Source organism: Octopus bimaculoides, chromosome 2, assembly GCF_001194135.2.
Source record: "Octopus bimaculoides isolate UCB-OBI-ISO-001 chromosome 2, ASM119413v2, whole genome shotgun sequence".
NCBI classification, from domain to species: Eukaryota; Metazoa; Mollusca; class Cephalopoda; order Octopoda; family Octopodidae; genus Octopus; species Octopus bimaculoides.
In genome coordinates this window covers 113,826,777-113,843,612 of record NC_068982.1, presented here as the reverse complement: position 1 = coordinate 113,843,612, position 16,836 = coordinate 113,826,777, and the positions used below count along the sequence as shown (strand labels likewise).

At 35.9% G+C, this 16,836-nt stretch overlaps 1 protein-coding gene across 6 annotated transcripts in view; it reads right to left on the bottom strand.

Annotated features, from left to right (window-relative positions):
• The window catches only part of LOC106871173 (innexin unc-9), a 366,584-nt gene that overhangs the window by 167,803 nt on the left and 181,945 nt on the right, over positions 1–16,836 (bottom strand). Inside the window, exon 4 of one of the 6 annotated variants that reach the window (XR_008267215.1) lies at positions 9,771–9,865. The exons of the other annotated variants lie outside the window; for them this stretch is intronic. The gene's annotated coding sequence lies outside the window, so the exon portion shown is untranslated. Of the gene's footprint in view, positions 1–9,770; positions 9,866–16,836 lie in introns of those variants that run through there. 6 annotated transcript variants of the gene reach the window in all.

The following is a 16,836-nucleotide window of genomic DNA, read 5'->3' as shown; positions in this document are numbered from 1 at the left end:
AAATTGTCAAGTAAATGCCTCTACTGATTCACTTGCAAAGTGTTGAGTAAAATTATTTCATTGCAGACCTCCTTTGGGTCTTTTTATTATCACTGCGACACACATAGTCCCCAGTTGGTAACATTGATTTCAAGGCCCTCCTATATGAGAGACTGGCATTCCACTTAATGTCTATGTTCCATGCTGGCATGGATTGGAGAGTTATTAATGTAGAAATATGGTATCGTAGCCACTAACAGTTGAGGGTTGCGTAGTCTAGACGGCGTTTTTAGATTTCATTATTCTCTTTAACCCGGGCAAAGCCGGGTATTTCTGCTAGTATATATATATATATATATAACTAATGTGGGCAGCTGGGCGCAATATAAACCGTATAGGCAAAATTTAGCCGTCACTAATTGTGACTATATGTGGTACAAGCATATACATTGCTAGATTGCTAGAAATAGCTGTTAAACCACTTATAGTTGCGAAAAAGCACATTTATATATACTGACAGCGTAGATAACTGCATCATGAGCTTTGTGGAGTTAGAACACTGAACTAAGCTCGGCAATACTTTGTCGTCACTAATTGTGATTGTATGTGCTACAAGCACGTATATTGTTAGTAAGAGCAACACGCATACACACACTAACAAACACATATGCACATACACAGGCAGCCTTCAGTTCAAGAACAACTCAAATTTCCCGATAAAGTTTCGTAGTAAAACATCAAATTTAAGTGTGATACTCGACTATCTGTTGGTGGTTATGTGACTACAAAACGTTTTTGTGATTATGGCAAATTAATAGTTAGTCTGTGCCGGTCTTTAATACAACTGAAATAGCGGTTTATAAAACGTTTGAATTCCGGGAAAGTCTCTTCACATTTCCTATCCTCTATTAGTTCTCAAATATATATTAAATATATTATACACACACACACACACACACACAGCTAAAATGGAACATGTTCACAGAATAATTGGATTCAGTTTTGCTGTATGATTGGTTTAATAAGCACAATATGTAAATATACCATGAAAGTGAGCTAATTCGGTTGAGAAATATCTGCATCTCATCTCACGTTCTACTCTTGAGTCAAACACTACTTGATATATCTTGCTAGGAACCTATGCCGATTACGTTGGTTTTAATGATGCGATATCTTGGTCATCAACAGAAAAAAACTCCGTTTTGTACTACGCATTACTAACATATAACCAACTATAAATTATTTTTATAATAACTCAAAAAATAAATGGTGGAGGCGCGTGGTTTAGTGTGTCGGACTCATGATCGTATAATTGTGGTTTCGATTCCTGGACCGGGCGACGCGTTGTGTTCTTCATCAAAACACTTCATTTCACCTTACCCCAGTCCTCACAGCTGACAAAAACGAGTAATCGACGTCCCATCCCAGCGGGGAGTATATACGCTACGGAAACTGGGAAACCGGCCCTTTGAATTTGCATGACTCGGGAATGATCTTTATCTTCTTTTTTAATCCCAAAATAGATATGTATTAAATAATAGAGTATATATAACCTTGCTTTTAGCATTAATAGCTGTTGTTTAATCCTCGGTCCCACCTAATTGTAAGGACTTCTGATCAAAGACTTTCTAGTCGTCACCAGTCGCGTTTTGTAAAACAAACTACATTTTTAAAAGCATTCTTGTTTACTGAAGACGTCAAGGTGTAATTTGAAGGTGATTTGACTTCCCTAAACCATTTTCAAGAAATCCCCAAACCATTTTCTAAAGTTTGGATCGTGGTAAATTCACCTGACACCACAAAAAGGAGTTTAATAAATTTCATCTTAACCCAAATCTTTTTAAGACTAAATTTCCTCACAATTCACAGTTAAAAGGTTATTTACCTCGTATGATCTCTTTGCTATCTACAGATACGAAGATTCCCCTACCTTGAAGAATATGTGATGCACATATAATAAAATTATGAATAAAAACTTAAGCACAAAAACGAGTTTAAAAAAATGCATTTGCATATAATTAACAATTTTATTCAGTGTTTCGGGAGGAGGCTCTAGCGATACCTGAGGTCTCAGGGGAACCTAGTTTGAGAAATACTACTCCAGAAGCTAACGGCGTTGTAATATAAAAAACTTACATATAAATCCTTTAGTGGGGATAATTATTACTGATTAATTGAATAACTAAATGTTCTCCTTCAAGTTAACATTCGGAGGTTGGTTATTTTATAAGGAACACTGAGGTTAATTGAGTATCTTCCATTTGGATCACAGTAGATACGATAGTAGTGATCACTTAACGTATTAAAATTCATCAGCTAATACGATCTTAACATAAAAATCACTACACCACACTGAAAATAAAAGCAAGATCAATACAGTTTTTGCTAAACACGAAAACAATAAAAGCTTCCTGGTGAAAGACATTTACCTAAAATATGTGATGCTGTTTTCTGGCGCCCTTCCAGTATTATATTCCTAAACAAACTAAACGATAGATAGTTCCAATATTTAGAAAAGCAAGAGTTTTGTATGACATGTAGTGAAACTACCTCTCTTACGTTTATATATAAACAAATGCGAGCGTAATAGAAAACAACTTATTCCCGCCTGCTGTGTCATCACCTGACTGACTTTTATTTACGCAGCAATTGTCTCCACTCCATTTGCCGCCAGGACGCAAACCGACCAACCGTAGCCCCTAATAAGGTCACGTGATAGAGTGTTTTTCTAATGGTCTCTGGAGCCTATCTGTATCTATAAATAGCCTAAATTATCCGCGGCAATTCGTCACGACTCAGATCCTCACAGATCTGGTCGCTGACAACACGCGTAACACAGCCAGCCAGTTTTCCAGCGACGACATCAACAACCACTTCAACTACGAACTACAAGCATCGCCCTCACCGTCGCCAGCGTCAACATGACTTCTACACGTACACAAGCTACCAAACAACCACCTCTTCTCAACTCTGTTTGTGTGATTTGCTCACCACGAAATTAACAGCCAGAATTCAGCCTGCGAAGAACATCTGTATTCAAGAATCCGGCCCAGCATAGAAGCCTCAACATCACGACAAGTGACCGCTCTGCCTTAACCTTAACCTCTTACATACAGACCTACAATCTAACTGTGTACCTCAACTGAACTGGTATTTCCTTATCCGTGTTACTGACTATGTAACTCTTACATACACATACATACATTTGTATACACACTCTTTTGTTTACATGACGGCCAGTCTTATATTGTGTTTTATTATGTCGCATTCACTCACACACAGACATACAGTTTAATGCTCCAATAAATCCTACTGTTATTCATCTCATACGGTTGCGTTTCTATATGTTGTCCTTCCTGGCAAACTTCTTAGTTCTCTGTTATAGTATTATAACATATTTCATTCTATTTTATGGCGACCGTGTGACGCGTTTAAAAAAGGAGCCTATTTTCCATTCGTCACCATTTCTCTTTTTGGTTCGCACGGTCGTTCTTACAGACACGTATGCACTCAACATATCTTTGGTAACTCAATTTTCTTCATCCAAATCAAATTATTATTAAAAACAGCATTCAAGATTCTCGAGTAATAAGCTTGGAACTTTGTAATATACTAATCAATCACGCACAAAACTATGCAGTGATCTCGCAAAACATTCATCACACACGCATATTTATAATTATATCCACTTGCAAGTGGATATAATTCATGATTAAATACCATAAATGCACACGTGAATATGTCTTACAGTAAAGTTTGCTCATTCAAACTGTATAATCAAATAAACAGAAACTCTTTTTTTTTTTTAACTATGTTTGTTGTATTACTTTAGTTGCATCAGTCTTTAAAGAAATAACTAATTGAGATTTTTCCCGTTAATTTCCTGCTTTAGTGAGTGGCCATCCAACATATAGATTTGATTCCAGGAAATAGTTTTAAAAATATACTATTAAGTCCATACACACACACTACCAAAATGATGAAAAAAGAAAAAAATACGATCTGAGTAATTTTCATCATTAAAAATAATAGTAGTCATTATTTTAGACAAAATAATGTCAGGATACATTGTCTCGAAATAGGATTTTTTGTTTTAATGTTTAATAATTATTAAGAAGCACCAATGCATATCACTTTGGTTGGAATAATTGAGCCAAAAGCAATTCAGTTAATATTCTTCGTTAGAGTCGGTCAGAAACGCTTCAAACGAAAGATTAATTAATCTAATTAGTCGCATTGCTCCCGAAGCTTTTGAGCCTTGTTTTTAGATGTTGAATATGGATCGATTATAAAGAAACAACAATCCCACAATTTATTTAGAATTACAAACGGCAGCCATAAACCAGTGATAAAACAGTATAGCTTCTTGTAAACATCACACTTCGCTAGTAATCCTCATACCAGGTTAAATGTTACAGATACATAGTGTTCTGATTTTAAAGTTACTTTTCTCTTTTTTTAAGGAAACAATGAGAAGCAGAATACTTTGTGACCTCAAGTTAATCATACACGTTTTAAATTAAAATCAGGATTGAGAAAATGAGGACCGGTATTATACGGAAAAAAAAACCCCATGAAACTATTTGATCTATTTCACAATTAAAAAAATATCATCTGTTGTGGCAACCTTCAGAGGAGTTGTCTCTTTTGCTAGCATTCGGACCTCTCTCCTAGATTACACCATGGCTCCACTATTTCCTACAGAAATTGACTGTTATGTGTTCTGGATAGGCATCAGGCACACGAGCCTCACCAATCTGTGATGACGTCATAGTTGCAGTTCCTTTCTCCACACAGCATCGCATTTAAAACTAGCTAGTGACAGATGGATGGCATGGCTTTCTTGTAAATCTAAATATGTAGTACCAATAACATTCCGAGCGAAACAAGTACAACATAAACCTTTGACAAAAACGAATCATGTTTTAGGAGAAACTGTAACAGATTCAAGGAAAAAGGTATTATAAGGTTTCGTCCTCTGTAATACACCAACAGTAGACAGACGAAGGTGTGTGTGTGTCTGTGAATGTATACGAATATGTATGTTTACAGGTGTGAACTTCTTTAAAATCAATACGTACCATTTTGTTTTCAATACTTTCATGCATTTTTTTTTATGAAAAGAGTGAAAAATATCTTTCGCAACATTTCAAACATAAATTTGCAGTTTCATTTTGAGCAAAATAGCCGCTACTCAAGCCACAGTATTTATAATCTTTTCATTTTCCTCCTCCCTTACATTTAACATCTCCAACTACTACTCACTTCTTCACCAGCGCGATATCGAACAGAATCACATTGTTTATTATATAAGACACACACACACATTATATATATATATTTCTATATATAACAATACATGTTACAAGCAAGGCGGCGAGCTGGCAGACACGTTAGCACACCGGACGAAATGCTTAGCGGTATTTCGTCTGCCGTTACGTTCCGAGTTCAAATTCCACCGAGGTCGACTTTGCCTTTCATCCTTTCGGAGTCGATAAATTAAGTACCAGTTACGCACTGGGGTTGTTGTAATCGACTTAATCCCCTTGTTTGTGCCATCTATGTTTAGCCCCTTGTGGGCAATAAAGAAATCAGAAACGTTAGCACGCCGGGCGAAATACTTAGCGGTATTTCGTCTGTCTTTACGCTCAGAGTTCAAATTACGCCGAAGTCGACTTTGCCTTTCATCCTTGAGTACCAGTTGTGTACTGGTGTCGATCTAATCGACTGGTCCTTCCCCCAAAATTTCGGGCTTTGTGTACTCTATTTTACTCTTTTGTTTCAGTCATTTGACTGCAGCCATGCTGGAGCACCGCGAGATTTATTCTTTGTAAGCCTAGTACTTATTCTATCGGTCTCTTTTGCCGAACCACTAAGTTACAGAGGCGCAAACACCCCACCATCGGTTGTCATGCGATGTTGAGGGTGGTGAACAAACACAGTCACACAAACATATACACACACACATACATATATATATATAGGACGGGCTTCTTTCAGTTTCCATCTACCAAATCCACTCACAAGGCTTTGGTCGGCTCGAGGCTATAGTAGAAGACACTTGCCCAAGGTGCCACACAGTGGGAATGAACCCGGAACCATGTGGCTGGTAAGCAAGCTACTTATCACACAGCCACTCCTGCGCTTATAGGGAACAAAAAAAAAAAAGAAAGCACATTGCATAAAGTTATCCTAGATATATCATGAAATAGTCACAGGTCGAAAATGTTTGGCCTAAGAACTACTGGATCCAGACTGATCTGGAGCTAAATAGGAATCATAACAGTAAGACATTTTGGAAGACGATTCATAAAAATGTAACTCTTGTGTTGACCAAAATTCTTATCTCATCAGAGTAATTCATTTTGTAGCAATGATATTTCGTTTAGTTGACAAAATAAACACACACACACGTGTGTGCGCACACAGTAAACATGTGACAAGCCATTATCTTCAGATATGTAGGAGGAAAAAGTAGCAGTTTATGTGGGAGTGTAATGAAAGCTGGTGATTTCTAGTTAAATTAACATGGTTTATCTTCAACGAAATGAATTAGCTGCTAACGTCTCGTAGAATAAAAGAAATCAGATTTTTTCTTTTATTTATTTCCGTTTTTATTTTGTTTCTGTCATTAAAGCTCACTCTAAATCTATAAAGCTGAAGATACCTTGTATTATAGCTTAGCGTCAAACCTTACAATGACTAACGATACATTACACATTTGATAAAAACAAAACTAAAAAAAACTGTTTTATTAATGAGCTGTTTCGAGAATGGAAAATAGAAGAAACCGAACATAAAATGTTTATTAGATAAATTTATCATCACAAATAGTTGGCTTAAGAATTGGGTTTCCAATGTAGTATATTTATAAGCAAATAAAATATGAATTACTGTTACCAAAAACTGAATTTCTGATAAATCTAACGTTTAAAAAGTACAAATAAAAAGAAAAAGTAAGTACGAAATTGAAATATAATATTTCTGTATTTTAACTGGGGTTTGAAAATTAGCCAGAGTTACTTACCAAGAGTACTTGGCAATATTCTGAGAGCAAGTTCTAAGGGCTAAAATTACTAGCCGATTCAACCAATTCTATTAGCAACTCAAACGAACTTCAAAAGGTGCAAAAAGCCTCTAAACCCCACCTACAACTATTGAGAGCGCGCACACACACACACACTTCGTTTTGACACTATCTGCTAACAGTTTCATTTATATCAGGGACTTAGCTTCATTATCTGAATGTATTAATTCATAACCTGTAACCATCGCAAATAGCATTAAGATGTGTTGTTCTGCTTTTCAGATCCCTGGCTCCTTTGATTAAACGGACAGACCTGTGATCAAAACGTATTCTGGCGTGACCATCTCGTCTTGTTTCTCAATTACATGCACGAAGAACGATATTATCGAAAAGGCCTTCTTTTCTAAGGCTCCAGGATGCTATTCCAAAGATTTAGTTGTTGAATAGTAATTACTTGGAGGCGCAATGGTCCAGTGGTTAGGGCAGCAGACTCGCGGTCATAGGATCGCGGTTTCGATTCCCAGACTGGGCGTTGAGCGAAAACACCTAAAGCTCCACGAGGCTCCGGCAGGGGATGGTGGCGAACCCTGCTGTACTCTTTCACCACAACTTTCTCTCACTCTTACTTCCTGTTTCTGCTGTACCTGTAATTAAAAGGACCAGCCTTGTCACACTGTGTCACGCTGAATATCCCCGAGAACTACGTCAAAGGTACACGTGCCTGTGGAATACTCAGCCACTTGCACGTTAATTTCCCTAGCAGGCTGTTCCGTGGATCGGATCAACTGGAACCCTCGACGTCGTAAGCGACGGAGTGCCAACAAGTAATTACTTAGATACTTTCTCACTAACTTTGCTGTGTATGTCACTATAAAAATACAGTATAAATACAGTATATATTTTGCACCATAGCTTGACAGAAGTAATTTCTAAAACGAATTAAATTGGTATATAACAGTCACTTCTCACTTGCAATATCTTCATATTCTGGTATATAAAAACAGAAACAGCCTGTATTTATTCTACAAGTCTACATTGTGATTCAATCAAAGTAATTATACGGCCAACGAGAAATAGTAGTTATGATAGCTTCAATCTCGTGTAGTCTCTTTAAAAAAGAACACATTGGGTAATTGGGTAATGTAGTTCTAGATACACTGTGTTCAAACAATAGACGAGATGGTCAAGAATAGAGCGCATTTGACTGCAGGTCTGCCTGATCGGAGTTGACTTGAGGCGAAACAATGACAGCAATTATAGGCAAATTTGGCTCAAAATCAACCGAGGTTACTGACAAAAATGTGTGACAAGCTAATCCAGTCTTTGTTGACGTCACAGTATTAATAACTGTTTATAATTTTAACACAAGGCCAGCAATTTTTAGGTGAGGGATTTGTTGAAACTATCGTCTTCCCTACGGCTCGATAAGCTTAAGTTCTTCGGCGGGAATAGAACGTTAAGAACCAAAAGGAATACTACAAAACATTCTTTCGACCATTCTACCAATTCTGCCTTCTTTGACAATGCTAATAACCCATTCTAATACAGGCACAAGGCCTGAAATTTCGGGATAGGTAGGAGGTTAGTCGATTGCATCGACCTCAGTACTTGCCTGGTACTTGTTCTATCGACCTGGAATAGATGAAAGGTTAAGTCGGTTTCTGCGGAATTTGAACTCAGAACATAAAAGCGAAAGAAATACTGCAAAGCAATTTGAAAACGCTAATGATAAAGTCAAATTCTAAAATATTTTATCCAACTTTATTTATATTTAAGTTAATTAAAGCAGAGGGAATCTTTAAAGTTATAAAGTTTTACCAACTTTACATTCTGATATTGTAAAACAAGGCATATGTTTCGATGAAGTACTAGTAAATAAAATATTAACAATATTGTTGCTTATATTTTTAAACTAATGCACACCGCCTTAGACCATCACGACGTTACCAATTCTTGATTCCTGCTATAATTCTCAGACCTTGTATCTCTGTAAGAAACACCAGTTTGAGTACCCACTAAAATGTTAGAATATGATAAATTTAACCAGTGGATTTCTTAATAAACAATAAATAATCCTAGAAATAGTTTTGATTTATAACATTGGTAAACATAGAACTAGTTTAGTGTTTTAATATTTAAATCATATTTTTTGAAGCAGCAAGGAAATCAGTCTTTTGTTATTATCATTTATGTTATATTTTTATTCTTTTGCTTAGTCTCTAAGTCTTTCGTTGTCAAGGATGAACTGAAGTGGGTAAACAATGTGAATAGTGTGGAGGTGAAAGAGAACAAGGAGGACAAGTGTTTACAAACAAAAAAAGATCGTCTACATTGTTATACAGTGAATATGGGAAGGAAACAGTCACGTGTGTTGAAAGGATATCGTCACGAACAGTCGGAAAGAAAGAGAGAACAATAACTCAGGTCATGAAAATTTTGAAGAGTTCGACATAAGTTCTCTTTGAGAATTCTCTGTGTATGTATGATATATTTCGTATTGATAGTACGCTTTTTTTTTTTTCCTAAAGTTACGTCCGTTTATTTTTACAGTTCAAATCCCTCTGAAGTCGATTTTGCCTTTCGACACTTTGAAGTCAATAAAATTATTTCGGGGTAGGGTGGGAGGAGAGTCATTAAATCAACTCTTCTACCTAACATATTGGAGATTTTGGAACTAAGTCAGAAATCATTATCATTAAAAGTAATGTATGGTAAAAAAAAAAAAAAGTCGATGGAGCAAAAGAAAAATACTTAGCGGATTTAGTTATGTCCCTTTATATTAGAAGTTCAAATCGCGCCGATGACGATGAATTCACTTTTCATTGCCCCAAAGATGATATATTCGACAGTCCCTCGTCCCTAAAATTCATACAATCGGCATTCATGTTATAGTTACGACATATGCATGAGTATGTATACATATGATAATATTTTGGTGTATGTAGCAGTTAAAATAGGAAAAAAATGTGATAAATCAATGAGTTTAGAAAAAATATATATATATAATTTAGAGTAAATTGTTGCTTTTTTTTTTAACAACTGTATGATATATAGGGGAAATGCCAATTGAAAGCAAGAATGACATTTAATAAAATATCAACGATTTAAGCAATATGTAGATCAACAACAAATATATCATACATTATCAAAATAATCAAGACACATTCCAACTACAATGCAGATGGTGAAAACTGGCATTTATAATGTTATAAGTGCATAATTAAGTATCAGAGAAATTTAGAAATAATAATAATCATAATTTTACTAATTTCTCTATTTTTACTTATGCACATAACACTTCTCAATAGAAGCACACACACACCGCATAGATGCCGTTTATTAACTGAGAATTCCACAGGAATTACTCAAGTTCCGTATCAAAGCACTTACCAAGTCACTATGTGTTCATAAATGCCTCGATACGAAACTCCAGGCGCTTGACTAACACTTGTAATATTCTTTTCTACTCTAGGAACAAGGCACGAAATTTGTTTTTGGTGGAGGGGGGAGAGGGCAAATCGATTAGATCGACCCCAGTACGCAAATGGTACTTAATTTATCGAACCCGAAAGGATGAAAGGCAAAGTCGACCTCGGCGGAATTTGAACTCAGAACATAAAGACAGATGAAATACCGCTAAGTATTTCGCCCGGCGTGCTAACGTTTCTGCCAACCCGCCGCCTTCTAACACCTGTAATATTCTTAGCTAACAGAGATTACATAAACTCTAATTTCTGTAATGAGTTCTCTTAGTTCCACTTATAGAAACAGAACGTACGTAAGATTAACAAAAAAAGTACTCCATCCAGTGAGAGATAAATATCACTTAATGTACACAATATAAAGATACTAATAGTTTCTTGCTTTGGAGACGTGTGTCTCGGCAGGTCTTGATAACACGTCTTGAGTCTCCAAGCAAACTTTAAGCTCGTGTGTATACATGCATACATGCGTGTGTGTGCGATTGTAAGCGCGTGTTAGAAAATGCTTGATATTTACAAACTGGAGTAAATGTGACGCTTATGTTCTTTCACTAAAAGAATAATTATCATGTTAATGAAAACCGGCTCGGTAGGATAGTCTGGTTTCCAGTGCATGTCACTCTTTCGTACACACACACACACACACACACACACACACACACACACACAGAGAGTCTTGGACTTCTTAAATTATCAGATTGTTCCACAACAATGTAATTGATACAAAGATGCGCATGTAAATACATAAAGAGAGAAAGCAATTCAGATAATAAAAAAAAGCAAAAAACGAAGGAATATAGTAAATAAGAATAAATATACTATACCTATTAAAGCCAAAGAGAAAGGGGTTTGCTGTATACATGAACGATCGAAGACTTCTTTTAAGGAACTTCATACTGTTGTTACGCTGCGTCATTCTAAACACACCCCAGTACCACCCGGAATATAGAGGGATACATTTACTTGCTAATTCCTGCGATCCTTTTTAAATTCAATTTTCTGATAATGAATCTTCTTAGAATTCTGAGTTGTTGCTTTTTTTTTGTTGTTGTTGTTGTTTAACGTTTATCTTGGAATTTCAAACTATAACCCTCAAATAATGAAATTAAATTCAAACGTTTTTAGAACTAACATTTTAAAATAGCTTTCATGTGTTTATAATTTGTTCGCAAACCATTTCCCCACCGATGTTAAGAATCATAGTGGGTATCAACGTGTTTATAAGATGATTAATTCTGAGAGAAAATAAAGAGAGAGAGGAGAAAATATTTCTTTCCTGTATAAACTTGTAAGAAAGCCCTTGGTAACCCCAACTTAATGGGCATGAGAAGTCATGTATGTATATGCACAAGATGAAAACAAATATATTTAGATAAAAATATTTCAAAATGTCAGGTAGCACATGTTTCTGAAAGAAAAGAAACAAGGTTTCTAGAGAAATCTGGTGCGGTTAGAATTGTTTTTAAATTACCAGAGAGGAAAGAGAAGACAAGGGACAGAATATAATATTGAACTTATGCTAAGGAAATAAAAATCACTAAGTTAGAACTTGACTGTTCCGTTAGCATAGAAATAATCAGTTCCTTCAGAGAGGAAGTGAGAAATTTGTTTGAATAACTATCATGGTCTATTCCTCACTATTTAAGCTTATAAACATTAATATAAAGCGATGGAAAGTGGCGGGAAGTCGTGATGAGGCAAAAACAAATCATTCCTTAACGATGTATTTATTTTCAAACGAATTAAAATAAGGAACCACATGAATAAGAAAAAGGAAAACATGAAAAGTTTCTGAAATCTTTACTGCTGTCTCTACTGTGTATGGTACCATAGTAACACCAGGAAGCTGGACGGCTGCTCCTAATAAATCTTATTACTATCCTGACCTCCATCCATTTTATAAGATAGTTTCTTTCTCCTACCACTTCCCACTACAGAATTATCTATACAAACTCAAACATCTTAATATTTTTCACATTACTAATCTAAATAAGGGAGTTTATTTGGCATTTGGATTTACTTTCAACGAGGAAAACACAGATAAACAACAGGAAAACATAGAAATAGAATGTGCTCGTTGGAAACCAGGGGAACAGTGAGGTAAAAATAGAAACAAGAAATAATAAGTGAGAAATTAAAAACCGAAGAGATGTATCGTTCATAAACTATTTGGTCTAATAATAATAATAATAATAAGCGTTCCGAGATAAAACTGACAACTGTAGATTTAAAAGAATTTTTCTCAAGAACTAGAAATTGGAAACTTTAGATATTTATTCTAGGAATAATATAAGAAAAGTTTCAAAATAATGGGGGGTTATATGTAAAGGTGAGGAAGATGTGTATGCGTTTTAAATTATTCTTTTTTATTGACATCTGGCATTTAGAATTAGGAAATGATACCCAGGTGTTATTAAAAAGATGTGAGCCGCTCATTACAAATGTAGTGCGAGTAGATAGTTTTTATATGTGACTAGAAATAACACTATTTGGTTGAACTAATCGAATATATTTCGTGACGTACTATATTTCTTGATATTTTCTGTGATTTATTTGTATTTAAAAAGAGAAACTGGCCATTGCTCATTTTAGATTTGGCCCTTTTCTACTTTTGGTACGTTAGAACATTGATTCAAAAATTTTCAATGAGAACCAAAATTTAAAGAAACCATGACGAAATCAGCATTGTTTCATACTTATTCAGAAAATACTTAATAATTTTCTATTTGTGCATTTTACTTCGATCAAGCAACAGTAAAATCACGTGAAACAAGATTTAAGAACACCACTATCACTTCTTACTAGTAACAATTATTATGTAAATAAAGAAATGCTCAAAGTTATCTTTACTTTCCAACATAGCTGTGATTAATCTCAGAAAACTGGTTTTTTTTTCAATTATATGCATAGCTATAAAAAATAAATAATGCATACACATATATAAGCCAATACTAAGCCTCTTGTTGTTGCATTCTTATCTAAGGCATACGCATGAACACCGTTTGCAATAGAACAGGCTACGTTTCTTGAAAATAACAGTTGGTTATACACGTTAAGATTTTTTTTTTACGTGAAAACATTGATTACACACTCACACAACAAACATGAGGAACATGTCCGTACCGATAACTGGCACTGGTCGAGGTTCTTGGAGATCGGAACACGCGCTTACTTAGGTTATCGATGCTATATTAATGCTAAACGTACAACATTTAGTCAACAAGTGGATAGATACAAATATGTGAAGTAATGAGTACAAGTAAATGTTAGATTTAGGCAGCGGAGGTATCAGTAACCACAGCTGAAACTGATGATTAATATAATACCAATATTATACCAATATGAAAAGCTATGAACACACTGACTCACACGTGCGCGTGCTGTCTTTTGAAACTTCCAGCATACCCCTCAGTCCGGCTTGTAACTTACTAACACTTAGCAATGTTAAAAGGAGTGACTGTGAAGACCGTTAAAAATCGCAATACGAATTTTTTTTTAAAATTTGAAGTTTCGATAACTACCATGTAGTTTTCGAAACTTCAATGAGTCCAAATAGCTTCTTATATAGTAAAATGTTGCAGAAAAAGACAACGAAGGTAAATACAAAAAACACATACACACATACACACACATGACGTGGACACATTCATCCCTCATGAGTTACAGACCAAAAATTATCACAGTTTCGACACATTTGGATCTATTGAACTTATACAGCCACATCAGCTCCTCTATCACCTTGACTCTTCGAAAAATAAAGGATTACTCGTTCAGATGTAAAATTTGCTAGTGTCAACTATACTGCAAATTCATTACTAATTACACCGTTTTCTGCAAAACAAAATGGGTTCCTTCCTGTGGTCACACGGGCTGCTAAAAATATCCATGAAATTTAATCCCCATTACGGCCTACCAAATTGAAAAGAGAGAGAGAGAGAATGTACTACTAGACATATAATATAACAGGGAAGATGGAATGGTTATAACCGAAACGCATCTACTCAGTTAGGACTGACATGGAGCTAAACAACAACACCAGCATCTTTATCTATTGCTACACCAATATAATCGATTCAGTAGAAAGCTCGGTTATTGGTATATTCTGTATATTCTCTGAAATTTTCAAGAATACATAAATTAGTAATAAAAATAAGTTAGTTCTAGGCAGCTTAGCTTTTCCCCATTAACATGAACAGGAGTGTACAACACTATAACATTTGGCAGTTATCATAAAACAAAGATTTCTAACATGAGTATAAGGTAACTCTAGTTTTCACTTTTCTTTTAATATTCATAATAGGATCAATACCAAGAGAATAGTCTAGGAGAAACTACTGTGTATTCCTAAACTAACCAAAAATAAACAAAAAAAAAAAAAATCCCAATATATGAAATAAAGAAAAAATAGTAGCACCGGATGTACAGATAATATAAGCATATAAGTTCCTGGAATTATTTAAGGATTAAGAACAAACATTTGGTTTGGAATTTATTGCTTACTCAATCGTACCCAATGAGCGGCTGAGGCAGCAGGCGAGTGTTATATAGTACGTTACTGACAAGTTTGACAAACTAATGGAGATGAAGGAACTTGACTGAAAACAGCTGTGTTGACTGTAATTTCGGAGAAATTAGTTAAGTATGTCTTTACGAACACAACATTTAGCTGTATACACAGATTACAATCTCAGAAAAGAGTTATGAAAAGAAAGGGGGAGAAATAGCTATTGCTTAATAAAATAAACAAATACTTTCAAAATATTAATGTTCCAATTCTGTTTTTTGTTTTTTTTAAACACTGAAGAGATAGGTATTTATGAATCAAGTATTTTATGTTTAATTATTAATAGACAGACTGAAGTATAAGCCATTCTGGTTTTTAATAAATATTTTCCTTTGCAGGCATATTTCAGAAGACCTGCAAAACATCAATTCCGTGAGCTTGAATGTTTAGTTTCGCCACAAATACAGTTAGCTTTCCTCTTCAGAGTTACTTTTTTTTTTTTTTTTTTACATATAGCGTTCAGGCTCGGCACACTTCCCGATCTAATGTTATGAAGTTAGTCTAACCACGTCTGAGATAGAAGTGGAGTCTTTGTAGCTTTAGGTAACGTACTGCGCCTTCCGGCGCACCTTTTGCATTACTTCGTGAAGCACTTTGTTTCTTTATATAATACACACACACACACGCACACATAGAGATTTTCCTTACATCATCCTGTGATGCAACTGAACACACAATCAGTGATGTTTCCAGGGGTAATTAGGCGTTTCGGTTCTTTCAACATTAGACACACTAACCAGGTGACCTAGCCAGGCTTGATCAAGCCTCGGCCTCTGTACACTTAGTAGCAGTGCTTCTTCCAGTGCATCTCCTGGTTTATAGCTACCTGATCTATAGCCTCCACATGCCGGACTTCTGCCTAGCGGCCCCTGATATCTTGTGCATCCTGTAGAGGGACTGGCCTGCAAATACTCTGCATCCTATTTCGATGGGATCACACCTTGTTTGCTCGCCATTGCTTTGGCATAACTCTACTAGCTCAGCATAATTCCTCTCCTGGCTCTCGTTAGCCTCCGCGATGCAGTCCTTCCAGTGAACGGAGAGTTGTCACAGAACCGCCTGCCTGAATGCTTCTAAGATCATCACTACATCCAACCTTTGAAATGATGAGGCGACAGTTTCTGGAAACATCAGATGCTTCTTCAGGTCAATTTTCAACTCACAGTTTTTTAAAGACTTGGTAGCAGGCATTATCTTCTCGTCAGCTCCGACAAGAGCGATGAACTTCTTTGGTTAGCGGAGGAACATGTAATAGCTAATCCCACTTCGGATGGTGTCTGCATTGATCTTCAAAACCTGGCCATGCCTCCAGTAGTCGCGTCCCTCTCCTCGGCATAGGTAACTACAACTTAACGCTGCAGAACAAATCGGACGAATTTGGTAAGACGTCATGGCTGTGTGGTAAGTAGCTTGCTTACCAACCACATGGTTCCGGGTTCAGTCCCACTGTGTGGCATCTTGGGCAAGTGTCTTCTACTATAGCCTCAAGCCGACCAAAGCCTTGTGAGTGGATTTGGTAGACGGAAACTGAAAGAAGCCCGTCGTATATATGTATACATATATATGTGTGTGTGTGTGTGTTTGTGTTTGTCCCCCGCAACATCGTTTGACAACCGATGGTGGTGTGTTTACGTCCCCGTTATGTAGCTGTTCGGCAAAAGTGACCGATAGAATAAGTACTAGGCTTACAAAAAATAAGTCCTGGGGTCGATTTGCTTGACTAAAAAGTGGCACTCCAGCATGGCCGAAGTCAAATGACTGAAACAAGTAAAAGAGAGTAAAAA